Raw genomic sequence first — 13656 nt, forward strand, 5'->3', positions numbered from 1 at the left:
TAGCCTCTTCCAGCCAGTCAACCCCAAGGGGGTGTGGCAGAGCTGTAACTTCAGGCCATGATCGTGGCAGAGGTCAACGCTGTAATGTGCCTTCTTGTTTCTTCTTGCATGCATTCCTCAACCTCAAACTGGTTAGTCAGACTTGAACTTGGTGGCTCTGACTTGACCTAAACACTGAGGACTTGGTGCTTCAATTGGTCTCAACTCCTGCTTCCCACCAAAAATCCAGCCATCCACTCTGGTAAATCAAGTCAATATATGATTGTGCCAGGGGCAAATACAAAAATGAAAAAAAAAACAAAAAACAAAAACTAACTGAAGAAATATCAACAAACAAAAAACAACACTGAGAAGAAACTGGAGAGGTGGTGTTGATCAGATTCCCACCACAAAAACCTAACACCTTTTTAATGCTTGTTTAAGTAGGCCAGCTGATTAAGAACACATTGTTTTTTTTTTTTGTTTTTTTTTTTTTTTTTACAGCAACAGCCTGAGGGAGCAGCAGGGGAGAGAGGGAAGCTTACACACTTTCACACACTCATACTCTGGATCTGCACAGCACTACCACTGTCTTGTCATTTTGTCCTGTGAGATGCTCCACTGTAGCAAATGGGTGTTTGTTCAAGGGAAATTCACCATGTCCAAGTCACATTGGCTGACATTAAAACGGTGCTAATGATGACATACCAAAAACATTCAACTGTAGTGGGAAAAAAACAAACATGCCAGGGGCTCTATTTTACTAAGACCAATCAAACACACACACACACACACACACACAAAGATGACATGCATTCTCTTGTAGATAAAGGATAAGCACATAATTCTGCTTATGAAAAGATGTTACATAATGAAGAGAGGTCCCTATTGCCTGTCCTAACCTGTCCAACCAGCTACTAGCCTGTATGTAAGAGTGTGTGTGTGTGTGTGTGTGTGAGTGTGTATGCATGTGTTTTGTGGGCAGACAACCATACCAGCTTTGCTTTATGAGAATAATCTGCCTCTCTCCCCCTCTCATTACTCCCCCCTACTCTCCCTCTTTCTTCCAGTGAGATAAAACATTGTCCTATTATATGACGCGGGCTTCTTCTCTCATGCCTGAATCCCCCTGTTCCCCACAAAATATCCCCTCACACCTACACACACTCACTGAACACATGCGCAGGCACATGCGTGCATACTTTGGTGCAAGCAGGCACACACACATGCATAGGGAGGATCAGAAACACACACAACACACACACACACACACATCCCCTAACTCCCCAGCCCCTGTCTATCCTCCCTCTCTCCTCTCCTCCTTGGCAGCTGTGAGTCATGTTAACTATTTTCTATGAAACCTGGTATTCATAACTGCTGCTCTGATTCCACCCCTGAGTCCTTCCAACATCATAATGATCATAGTTTAATCTGTATGGTCCTGACCCTGTCCTGTTGTTTAGATGTGACCTGAGTGGGAGAATAGCTGCTCCCTAAGTACACGCACACACACACACACTCTCTCACTCTCTTTCTCACATAGACACACACACCATGCACAAACACTACAGCTGGGAGCCATTGTCTCCATGAGAAAGCAATGGTTGGTCAAACTTCTAGCGGCCTTGAAGAGATCTGTGCATGTGCACTATCTATCTATCTATCTATCTATCTATCTATCTATCTATCTATCGCTCTTCTACATTATATGGACAAAAGTATTGGACCACCTCCATATTACACCTACAGGAGCTTTTCTGACATCCCATTCTAAATCCATAGGCATTAATATGGAGCTGGTCCTCAATTTGCAGCTTCCATTGTCCTGGGAAGGCTTTCTATAAGATTTTGATGTGTCTGTGGCAATTTTTTGCCTGTTTATCCAGAAGACCATTTATGAGGTCAAACACTGATTTTGGACCAGAGGGCCTGGCTTGCAGTCTCTGTTCTAGTTGATCCCAAAGGTGTTGGATGGGGTTGAGGTCAGGGCTCTGTGCGGGCCAGTCAAGTTCTTCCACACCAAACTCACCCAGCCATGCCTTTATGGAGCTTGTTTTGTGCACTGGGGCTCAGTCATGCTGGAACAGAAAAGGGCCTTCCCCAAACTGTTTCCACAAAGTTGGAAGCATAGACATTGTCCAAAAAGTCTTGGTGAGCTGAAGCATTAAGATTTTCCTTCACTGGAACCAAGGGGCCCAGGCCGACCCCAGAAAAACAAGCCTATAGCGTTATCCCTTCTTCACCAAATATACAGTTGGCACAATGCAGTCAGGCAGGTTACGTTCACCTGGCATTCACCAAACCCAGACTCATCACACTGTCAGATAAGCGTGATTGGTCTCTCCAGAGAACCAGTTTCCACCTCTCCAGAGTCCAGCAGCGGCGTGCCTTACACCGCTCCATCTGATGCTTGGCGTTGTGCATGGTGATGTAAGGCTTGCATGCGGCTGCTTAGCCATGGAAACCCATGCCATGAAGCTCCCGGTGCACAGTTGAGTTGCTGTGGTTCCTAAACACTTCCACTTTGCAATAACACCACTTACAGTTGATGGTGGAATATCTAGAAGGGAAGAAATTTCACAAACTGACTTGTTGCAATGGTGGCATCCTACTACATTAAGTAATATGACAGTAACATGCTCGACAATCAGTGAGCTCTTTAGAACGAGCCATTCTTTCACAGATGTTTGTAAAGGCAGGCTGCATGGCTGGCTGCTTGATTTTATACACCTGTGGCAATGGGACCGAATGAAACACCTGAATTTGATGACCAAGAGGTGTGGCCCAATACTTTTGTCCATATAGTGTATCTATCTATTGAGCTTGTGAAAAAGATTCAGCCTCTCATACAGGCAGAGAAAACATGATGAGTCATGGGTGAGCAGCCTTCAGGAAACATGACAGAGATGTGTTAGATCCCTTCACACACGTACAAACGCACACACACACTTGCACTCACACACACACACACACACACACACACACACACACACACACACGTACACACCACGTGACTGGGAGAGGATTACATATAGCCTTCAGTGTTTTTTTTTCTGCACCTGCGTGTCAGGAGGAACTTATTAATATAATTACCGATATTGTTTCCTATGTCAAACTTTCCAATCACTTACACTCAGAGCTATATCCAAAAAAAAAAAGTTTCTTAAGGCGCCAAGGTTGTGGTTTCATGACAAAAAAAATCATGATTAAGTTCAAACTTGGCAAATCCTGTAGAAAAATCTGATGATAAAAGACAAGACTTACAAGAGGATGATTCAGAGGAGCAGTGGAGAACTGTAATACTCAATGTGCACAAAAGCCCAAAACAAAAACAACTGACACTCAGCCCTTGTGGGAAATGTCAACATGCTGTACCATGTACCATGCTACATACTCTGGATTTAATCCCAACAATCCCAACCAATGTCACAAGTGTAACAGTCATCCTGGTGCTCTATATGACTGAGGGTGATATATTCCTAAACCGAGCCCCTAAAATGATTAAGCCCCAAAACTTTGTACTTAAAGCCACTATCAAGAAAAGGGATTTTATAATTTAATCAGATAATCTTGATGATAACTGATTATCATGGAGATTATTTCCTGTAGCTTTTTGCCCAACTATTTTTCAGTATTTCATTATTGGCTAAGTTACAGGCGACAAGCACAATTTTGCACACTGCCTGCCTCAGTGCCTCTCTTTTATTACATGTTTTAGGAGTGGAGCCTTCATATCAATAAATTATTCAACAACATTGGGTGTTTACAGTCATAAGAAAAATTGAATATATTTTTAATAAATGAATCAGTGAATTCAACTCATTAATGAAATTTGCAACCCTAAACCACAGAATTTTCATTTGCACAATAGAGAGGAAAGAAAAGGATGATTAATTTACATAAGTCAAAGGCTGCGTGTTCAGTTCCACTGTGTGGCTTTCTGATCACAGATCTAACATCAACCTTGGCTCCTTATCGTGTAGGATGACGAAAAAAGGTTCTGACATCCATGATATCTGGCAGCTGTTTATGAATTTAGCGAAAGTGGTGGTTTTGTGGCAGCAGTGGAAGCATCATGAAGTCATGAAGCTGTGGAATGAGGGTGAATAATCGCTAAGATCACATGGTGTCAGTTCACAAGGAGGGCTGTATTAGGTCACAGCGTGCAAATGTGTGTTTTGTTTGGCGGATTTATTTTGGTTTTTGTTTTGTTTTTGATTCATTCATTTAGATTTCAAGTCAACCGTACTGTACATGGGACTGTATCTATTTTCTGGTCATGAATCATTTGTGTAGGACTAAAGTATGTCCATGTCCTTTTTTTTTTTTTTCTTGTCCTTTTTGTCTTTGAATGTTATTTGTATGGTGGGGGTGGGGGTGGGGGAAGGGTTGGTGGAATAAAATATGGGGGAAAGATATGCTTACATTGTAAAACTGTATATATTTTTATATGCAAATGTACGCATAGAAAGGTATGGAAAAATCGAATAATCTTCCTGTCAGATGAGTGGTTTGCATTGCTTCCTCCCTCTCAACCCCCACTACAGGATTTTCCAAACAATTCCTCTCGAGTCAGGTGTAGCAGTGCAGCATGAGGGCAGCAAACACTCCACAAAAGGCACAAATTGTGGTTAATCATTAATTCTTAAGCACAGTTTGATGAATTGGCTCCTTTTCTTTGATGAACAAACATGAGAAGTCAGGGCAGAGAGCGGCTTGCGTGGTTTCTCTCCTGCTCCTCCGTGACTCACTGCTTGTGGATAATCTGCGTCTTCACACAGGTGACTCCTAACTCAGAAGCATTGAGCAGATATCAAAAAAAGAGTCATAAAAATAATCACTACTCTGATGTCACTTGGGTCGCTGATTACAACATAATGACATAGGTGTGTGTGTGTGTGTGTGTGTGCGTGCGTGCGTTGTGTGCGTGCAGGGGTTAAGAGTTTGATTGAAAGAGTGTGGGTTGAGAATGTCAGAGCCTTAGACACATAGGCTGGGTGGGGACTCAGACATTGTGGAGACAGAGGTTATAAACTTGGGAGAGACTTTTTCTCATGGCACACCATTGTGAGTCAGCCTTCAGATTTCAAAAGAGTAATGTCAATTTCAAACATCGCTCTCTGCAATCCTGAAGTGTGAGTGCGGTGCACATTTATGGAGTGTAAAGGTTGAGTGCTCTATCACATTTTGCTCTGCAGGTAATGTGCACTGACTACACCATCACATAGGGGTATAACAATTCATTCAATGTGCCGATTATAAATTCGTCTGATTCAACTGCACTGATCTGCTATGAGAATTGAACAGAATGAATCAATATGAAATGTTTTGAACTGATTCATTCATGATTTGAAAAAGAGAGAATCTTATGGTCATGATCTCGCAGAATACCTTCAATTAGAACAGGATATAAAATAATTTAAGCTTAAAGTACTGAATCAAAAGGTTGACTTGAATCATATGTTATACATTTACTTCAAATCAAATAGTTCCAAAAAACAAAAAAATTGCTCTTATGTTGAATCACCAACATGAACAGAGCTGAATCTGTGTTAAATGATTCATGTTCTTCCACAGCAACATTACTGGCTGTGTGATAAATCCCCCAGTGGGCCTGGATAGTCTGAAGCATCGAGACTAATTCACTTACCTGCACACTCAGTCACTCAGCAATTTCAAGTCTCCCCTGTGTTCATGTTAGGAAGATAATTTCTCATCAAAAAATACCCCAAAATAGTGCAGACATGAGGAGGAAATGCCTCAGTTATTAAACTCTCTCCCTCTCTCTGTCTGTCTGCCTCACTTTAATTCAATGGCTGCTGTCTTGGCATGACATTTACAGCCCTATTCTGCTATTCAGTATTGGTGCCCATTTCCCTATGATATTTAATAAATACCAAACCCCGCTCCCTCCTTTCAAATGGTTGTGTTCTGTACCTTCAGGCCTGGAAGCAAGCGGAGTCACAGCTCTCCGTCTGCCTGGCCTTTCTTTCTCCCTCTTGTCTTTTTTATCTCCTGCATTTTTCCTCCAAACGTCTCTCCCCTTTCAACCTGTTTGGACCGATGCGGAGGCAATATTTTCATCAAACGCTTCTTGCACTTTCCAGATGGGATAGTGTGTCATGCAACCGGTTTGGGCAACGTGCCTCTTCGTGCAGGTTGTTGGTTGTGTTGTTGTGATGGAGGTCAGTCAGTCACAGAGCGTGTCTTCCGCAAAAACTGTCTGTTCAGCGCAACATTAATTCATTTACAATATTTGATTTGGTTTTCAGGAAATCATAATTCATTTACCCTTAACAATCAGTGATCAATGAGGTGGAGGTCAGTGTTGGCTGCAGTGTGGCTGAGAGAACAATGATCTGCTGCCCTCTTCTGGTTTCCTCTTGTATTACATCTGTTTTTCAGTCTGTTGCCCAAAATCCACTACAGTGCTGTGTTGAAACAATGGCTCCTCCACCACTGGCTCTGAAAGAATGATTTGCCAGACTGAAGATACTGATTTTTATCCCTGAAAATTAGTGCCTGTCCTTTTAATTCAAAGACTGATAGTTAAAAAAAAAAAAACATGCACAACTGTGATGCTTTGCAGAAACACAAAGCATCACTATTCCTCTAGACCATTATTGGACTTGCTTTTTCTGTCTTCTTCCTCTTCCTCCTCATCTTGTTCTTGTTCTTGTTCTTCTTTCTTCCTCTAATTCAAGAGCCTGTAAATCACTGATTACTCTAAAACCAAACCTGGTGGGCAAATAGTATTACAAGTGTTACAAAATGTATATTCAAATAACAAATGAAATTATGTGATTACACAAGATAAAACAAGAATATGAAATGACATCTTCTTCCTGTTTTTCCACTTCCTCTTCACATTACCCTTAACCTAACATTACGACCTTTCTTAGCTTCATGATAGATGAAATGCTGATTTGTAGAGTTCAAGTGTGCAGGCATATGAGAACCTGTTATCTCTCTAAATGGCCTTGTTTATTTGTGAAGTGTAAAAAATGATCCCTTCTCATGTATCCTCATGTCCTCACACACACACACACACACACACATACACACACACACTGGTTTACCACCGTGGGGCCTCCAGTCTGGCATGCTGGTGTTGGCAGATTGACCAGCCAGACTGTGAGCTCCTGTGCAGAATAGGAAAACACAACGTCGCACATACACACACACACACACACACACACACATCTACATATGGCCTCAGATCAGTGCTGGGATGACGTGCTCGTGACCCTATGACACCTCGTAATCTCCTCTGAGCATTTCGTGTTCATTTCTGGTAATATCATCTTCTCTGCAAACAAGTGCTTGTGCATTTTATAAAGAAATAACTAAAATAACTAACAGCCCAATTTTAAGATTTGTAGCGGTGGCTTTTGAGTGAGTTTATGACGGATCATAGAATTGTGAGTTTATTTGGTGTCAATTAAAGTAAAATAGAGAATGAAAAAAAAAAAAAAAATCTAGAGCTAGAGTTATCAAGTGTCACGCATTAGTGTGTGGAAATTTTATTGGTTTGTCTGATTCATTTATGAAACGAATGACTATCAAAAATGGAATGGCATTTCACAGTATGCAGTCATTTAGTCTTATCTCATTCCCTGCATTTGCTCCCCGTGTCTGCTCCCCTCTCCTGCCTTATCATTTACTTGAGACATTAGAATTATTATTTTCCCCTCGCCCCTGCACGTCCTCACTTTACCTGTTGTGAGCATAAAAATACTCATGGATGGTGTGCAAATAAATAAGTTTATTATTAAATCGAAGAAAAAGATCCTCACAGGCCATTTCCCTCTCCATCCAGATCCATAAGCACAATGAGTCTCCGGGCGAGGCAGGTGTACCAAACCAGGAACATTTATTTGATATGTGCAAAATGGTGGCGATTCTACAGAGCATTGAATGGCGGTGAGTGGCAGGTGAGACACAGGTACAATGTAAATACACACTTCACAACATCAGTCTGTGGTGGGAAGAGAAGGGGCCTGGGGGATGAGCGGGGAGGGGTGGGGGTTGTAAGTGCACAGGTGACAGAGGGAGCCACACACAGGAGAGCCAGTCTTTATAATACAGTTCACAGGTCAAACAAAGTGAAAACTGGCATGGAGACCCTCCCCATCAAGCAAGAAAATACTTCTGGCCTCGGGACACAACTTACAGGTTAGGTTCCTCGGGTGCCGCAAGCAAAATGTTAGGCTTTGGCTTCTTTTGCTTACGCCGTCGCGGAACCTTTTCCCCAACAATCTTCACAGTACAGACTCGGTGAGAGAGCACACACACACACACACAGTAACCATGAAGTATCCACTTTGCACGACGTTTCAAACCCGTTAATGTGCACCAGTGTTGGCTAATCTTTCGATGGCAGTTAATTAAACCCCAAATGTCACTTTCACACACTCGTTTTGCAGCCTCTGTGTGTACAAGACCTTTTCTCAAAGCCAGCTTTCATGACGAACAAGCTGAATCAATTGACTCAAAATAAGATTTCCAATCAATGATCAAATTGTGTTGATAATCTTGTCCATATCTGTATGAGGAAGAGATGGGCAATTGGTTCTAGATCAGCAAGAAATATGATACGGTTTCCAAATAACACCTCAGCTCCAGCTGTATTTTTGGTGCCCTGAAAGCTAATGCATTAAGTTTATTTGTCTGGGAAACAATTTCCAATTTGAGAGGCTTGAAGATGAAAAGGGCCACAAAAAGTACCAAGATGTACGAGTCTGTATCATCTTTTTGCCAGTAAAGCACAACCACAATGACAAAAAGGTACAGTGTTGTGACTTTTTTTTTTTTTTTTTTTTTTTTTTTTTTTACTATGTGGTTTCCGAGGGTGGAGAGCCCACTGATGGCAGGGTGGCATTTTTAGTAAAGACACATTTACACACGACAACCTTGTACAACAGCTCATCACCACAGGTGTTAGGAAGTTTGGTCCAGCATACAGCAGTTATTTACACATATTACTCAACCAAATGTTAACATTGCACTCACACACACTTGCACGCACACACTTGCGCACACACACACACAATTCTGTCCTCTTCTAGCACTAGATTATATGCCAACATCCCACAGCCATCATTACAAACCAGAATCATATGGAGTGAAAAAGTTCTACCACCTGGACAATCCGTTTTTTGTGATTTCCATAAATGTGTGTTTTTGTAACATCCGTCTGTTTGACATTTTCTGAGGAAGTGCATGTGTTTCTAGTTATTTTAGTGGTACAACTCCTGCATTATATGACCCTGGTGCTCCCATTTGGTTGTTGAGCTCCCAACAGTGATAGTAAACAAGTCTAATTCTACTATTACTCGTACAGTGGTTCGATAGCACCTTATAAGGTTACATAAGTCCATTTATATCATTTGAATAAGTGGATATATTATACAGCAGTTACTTATGAAGCCCTGAGGTCAGCCTTTTTAATTCTTTATCACACAAATAACTAATCATTTAGACTCTGATTATTTGCGAATATCTTTACTCACTCGACTGTCTCACTGCACGGACAAACAACTGTCTCACTCACTGACTACAGACACACATCTGTGAAGCACTGAACAGACAGAGACACTGGCACATACAGTACATACACATGAAAAAACATTTTTTCCAACATTGCATCTCAGTATGATAAATAAACTGTTTCAGTTGCCTTTGTGTGGATGATTCATTTCATAGCATTTTGTCATAACATTACAAAGCCTTTGACAATTCAGGGTCACTAACTGATTGCCGATTGGGAGTAGATTATGTTATTGACGACAGAACGTGCCAAGGAAAAATTAATGACACCGAAACCTGCCAGATCAAAGACAAATATCTCAGTTTTTATATCTTGTTCCTTCCCATCTGTGCTCATTCACTCCCCATTTGCAAATTAGACAAGAATGGATGGGCATGAGAGAAAGCTACAAGCATTTGGACGTCTCAGAAGGATGTGAAGGTGAATGTTAAAGAAAAGTGAAAGAAATGTCCATGCAGTTGTAGAACCACTTTACCCATTAAAGTGTCATTTCTCTTTGGGGGGACATTTACAGTTTCTACATGATCAGTATTATTTGCTTTTTGAACTTCTGAGAGGGCTGCCCCATTAACAACAGCCAAGTTAGACAGGAAGCTGTGTAATGTTACGGGTTAGGTGCAGGTCAGCTGTGTTTAGGGAGGCAGTAACTTACTGTTGAGCTTTCTGGAGCCCACTTCAGTAAAATATCAGTGACAGCTGATAATGACAAACCTGATCTCACCCACCCCCTCTTCCCTCCAGCATCCAAGCTAGTGGTCATCCATGTAAACACAAAGGATGCTGACATCCTGTGTATTGGTAAAACCTACAGCCACTCAAGGCATTCAGCTGTCAATATCCAACATCTATCCACTCAAATTAAAACGTGAAATTTCACTTGAAATGAGTGGAATGGGACAATGGCATAGCAGCAAGGATGCAGTGACTTTTTTTTTTTTTTTATCCATTTACTACTCTACTCTGGAAGTGATCGATTTACTTCTGATGCACTATTCTTGCCTATTTCTATATGCCATGCAGCGCAGGATTCTGCTGTTTTCATTTACTTATATCTGAGAATTAGTAGCTACTGTATAGTCTAAAATTCTACTCTGTTCAAGACGACCCCATTTCAGGACATCAACAACACCAAACTGTTGCACTGAGAGGAGTTTTCTAAGGAAAAGGCACTATAAAAATATCTGGTTTATGGCTGATCGATACGGCGGGCTGAACAGAATTGACCTAAGTGATCTTGATTTTTCTATTTTTGTTTTGAATCCCATCAGAGATCAACCTGAGAGTCGTGAAGCGAGACCTGTTTTTGATCTCGATGGGGTGAAGCGTAACCCTCCTTCCTCACTGTTCTCCTCTCCCCACACCTCCCTTTGAACTAATTGAACAAAAACATCAGACACCTCAGCTCTTCAGCCCTAATAGATGATAAAAAAGGAGACAAACGCAAAGCAGCTCAGCTCAGCCTGCAACCGGGGTGATAACAAAATTGCCATATGGCCTGAAAAACTTCAAATACTCTCCCCCTCTCTCACACACTCACACCCACCCACACACACACACACACACACCACACACAGTTTCCACATTACACGGCTCCATCCTTTGGTGGGCACTGTAACAAGGCATGTGTGTGACCACAGAGCGCTACCTGCCTCAGGCCACATCGGGCCGCAGGTGAAATGCCCATTTACAAACGCAGCCATTGTAGAAGTTCCTCCATCCCCACACGCAGCTGTGAGCAAAATCCTTAGAGGAAAATTCCACCCTTGCATAAACTGTTAGACATCATCGATTTATGTTGTGCAATGCAATCCAGCAGTTATTTTGCTCTGAAGAGTTGTGATTTACTCTTTTTGGCGTACATTTTGCCTCAATTTGTGATTTCCTACATTTCCCAGAATGCCTTCCAGCCACCCCCAGAGAGAGGCGGGTGCGCAGACATGTTAATATAGCTAGTTAATTCACACACTGGGATCGCGGCTGTGCCCTTCACTCTCGCGGCTGCAGTGCATTCTGGTCTACTGAGACCATGGTGTTGTGGAGGAAACGGTACCTCTGCTTCTTCTGCAGTGCATTAATTGTGAAACATCAGTGCAAAATGGCGAGTCTGAGAAAAAAGCCCTTGCTCTCTGACTCTGAGAGGCTGTCACTAAAACCTGATTTTTGCTGTTTTTGTTTTTACAACGCTGTCAAACTCCATTGTAGCTGCACTGATTCAATTTTGACGTGACATCACATTGTCTACACTTGGCTGGTTATGTGTGGGAGTAGGACAAATACACCCATAAACAACAAATGGGCCCCAGAAATGCTAGGTAAACAACTAAATAACACTAATTTTGGGAAGTAAGTGTTTTGAGCAGAGAGGGGTGGAGCGGGCTTTCTGCAATGGCTACTGCTGTCCTCCATTTCGATAATATGACCCAGTTGATTTCATGCTAAATTGATGTGTAAATTGTTGGTATAAAATATTGTATTATAAAGATGTGCTGACAAGTACATGGCATGACATGGGTGACGACAGCTGACAGTGTTTGCTTGATCAGCGCACAGACAGAGAGAGCACAAACATTCAGTGGTTAACACACGACAACAACAACAACAACAACAATGGCAACAACAATGCTTTGGATTACTGAAAAAAGTGAAAATTCACAATCTTGAGTGTCTGTGACATCCCAGATGGAGTAAATATGATCATACACTCAGTAATCTGTAAAAAAAACAAAACACACACACACACACACACATGCACACACCTCATACTCTAAGTCTACTATGGAAATCTTTTCTCTTTTGGTAATAGTCATATTCGTTTTCAATCTCATGTCAATTTCACTGGCATATTTTCACATAATCCATTTTCACCGGCATGTCTATCTGAGTATATTTACAGAACACAGCTATTCATATTTTCAGTAATTTTCTAAGAGCATTTGATACAGTTATGGGGTTCAAATCAAAGCTTAGACAGGGGTGTCTAGTAAACATGTTTCTAGCTTTACAAACCTCCTCAAAGTGCAAGACTGTGATGGGGGAAAGTGCATGAGTCCTGCCTGCAAATCGCTCAGCTCTGCTATACCACCATAAACACGTCTATCTTAATATCTGTTCACACACCAAACCATGCTGATGGGGAAAGATGGGTCCAGCAAGCACACATCAACACTCCACTTGCAGTTTCGTACTATGATTACAACATGAAAGTAACACGTTGATACCAGTTTTTGATTGCGTAACGTGTTAATGTCATGTTTAAAGCATGTATCTCCCCCCCACCTTAGTCATTTTTTACTTCTATTCAAAGTAAAATGGACTGTTGTCCCGGACATTACAGTGCTTTAGTTCCCAATAAAGCTACAGAGAGCAGTGTGGCACAGCTATAACGTGTAAAGACACTAAGTGCATTTTGTTTCAGATAAACGCTTTCTTTTCCACTCACACTTCCATTTGCTGACTGCGGGTCGCCAAGGCTAAATCTGTTACTTGGCAAGAAATGTCTGACAAAATTGTCTGAAATGCATCCATACATCCTCCTCAGAGGGCGAAGACGTTATCACTTATTTCAAAGATAAAGACGGTCATATCCACAGAAGTGTCGGAGCTTAAAAAGAAAAGGTTCAGAAAACTGGTAATTGTCCAGTAGGTGTACGTGCCATGTTATTAAAAAAGTGGATATTACATGTTGGAGTACAATTAAAAATTAAATTTTTGATGGTCAGTATCATTCTTTACTGGTCAAGTTCATGATAAGAAGCATTTGGACGTCAAAAAAGGAAAAATGGGAGGACATGAGAGAGGATCGCATTGCTCAACCAAAGACAACCCAAAGCTTTGTCTCAATATTAAGTCTCGCTGCAACATTTGGTTGTCTGGGACTTTTGTAGGCTAAGTCACCAGTAATTCAGTTCCTACTAACGGGGAACGAAATCTTGCCAAGCACTGTTAGCCAAACCCCTGTTTACTGGCCAAGATTGCACTTGTTGCCTAGCAACATTGCCTTCCTGGACATTCAATCAAAAAATATTTTAGTCCTGTTCTGCCCTGCAAAGCCAAAGCGCAGTAACTGCATAAGTAATGAAACCGACATATGTGATTTCCATGTTTATCTCTTGCACTGGTTAAAGCAA

This window comes from Myripristis murdjan, chromosome 15, assembly GCF_902150065.1.
Source record: "Myripristis murdjan chromosome 15, fMyrMur1.1, whole genome shotgun sequence".
NCBI lineage: Eukaryota > Metazoa > Chordata > Actinopteri > Holocentriformes > Holocentridae > Myripristis > Myripristis murdjan.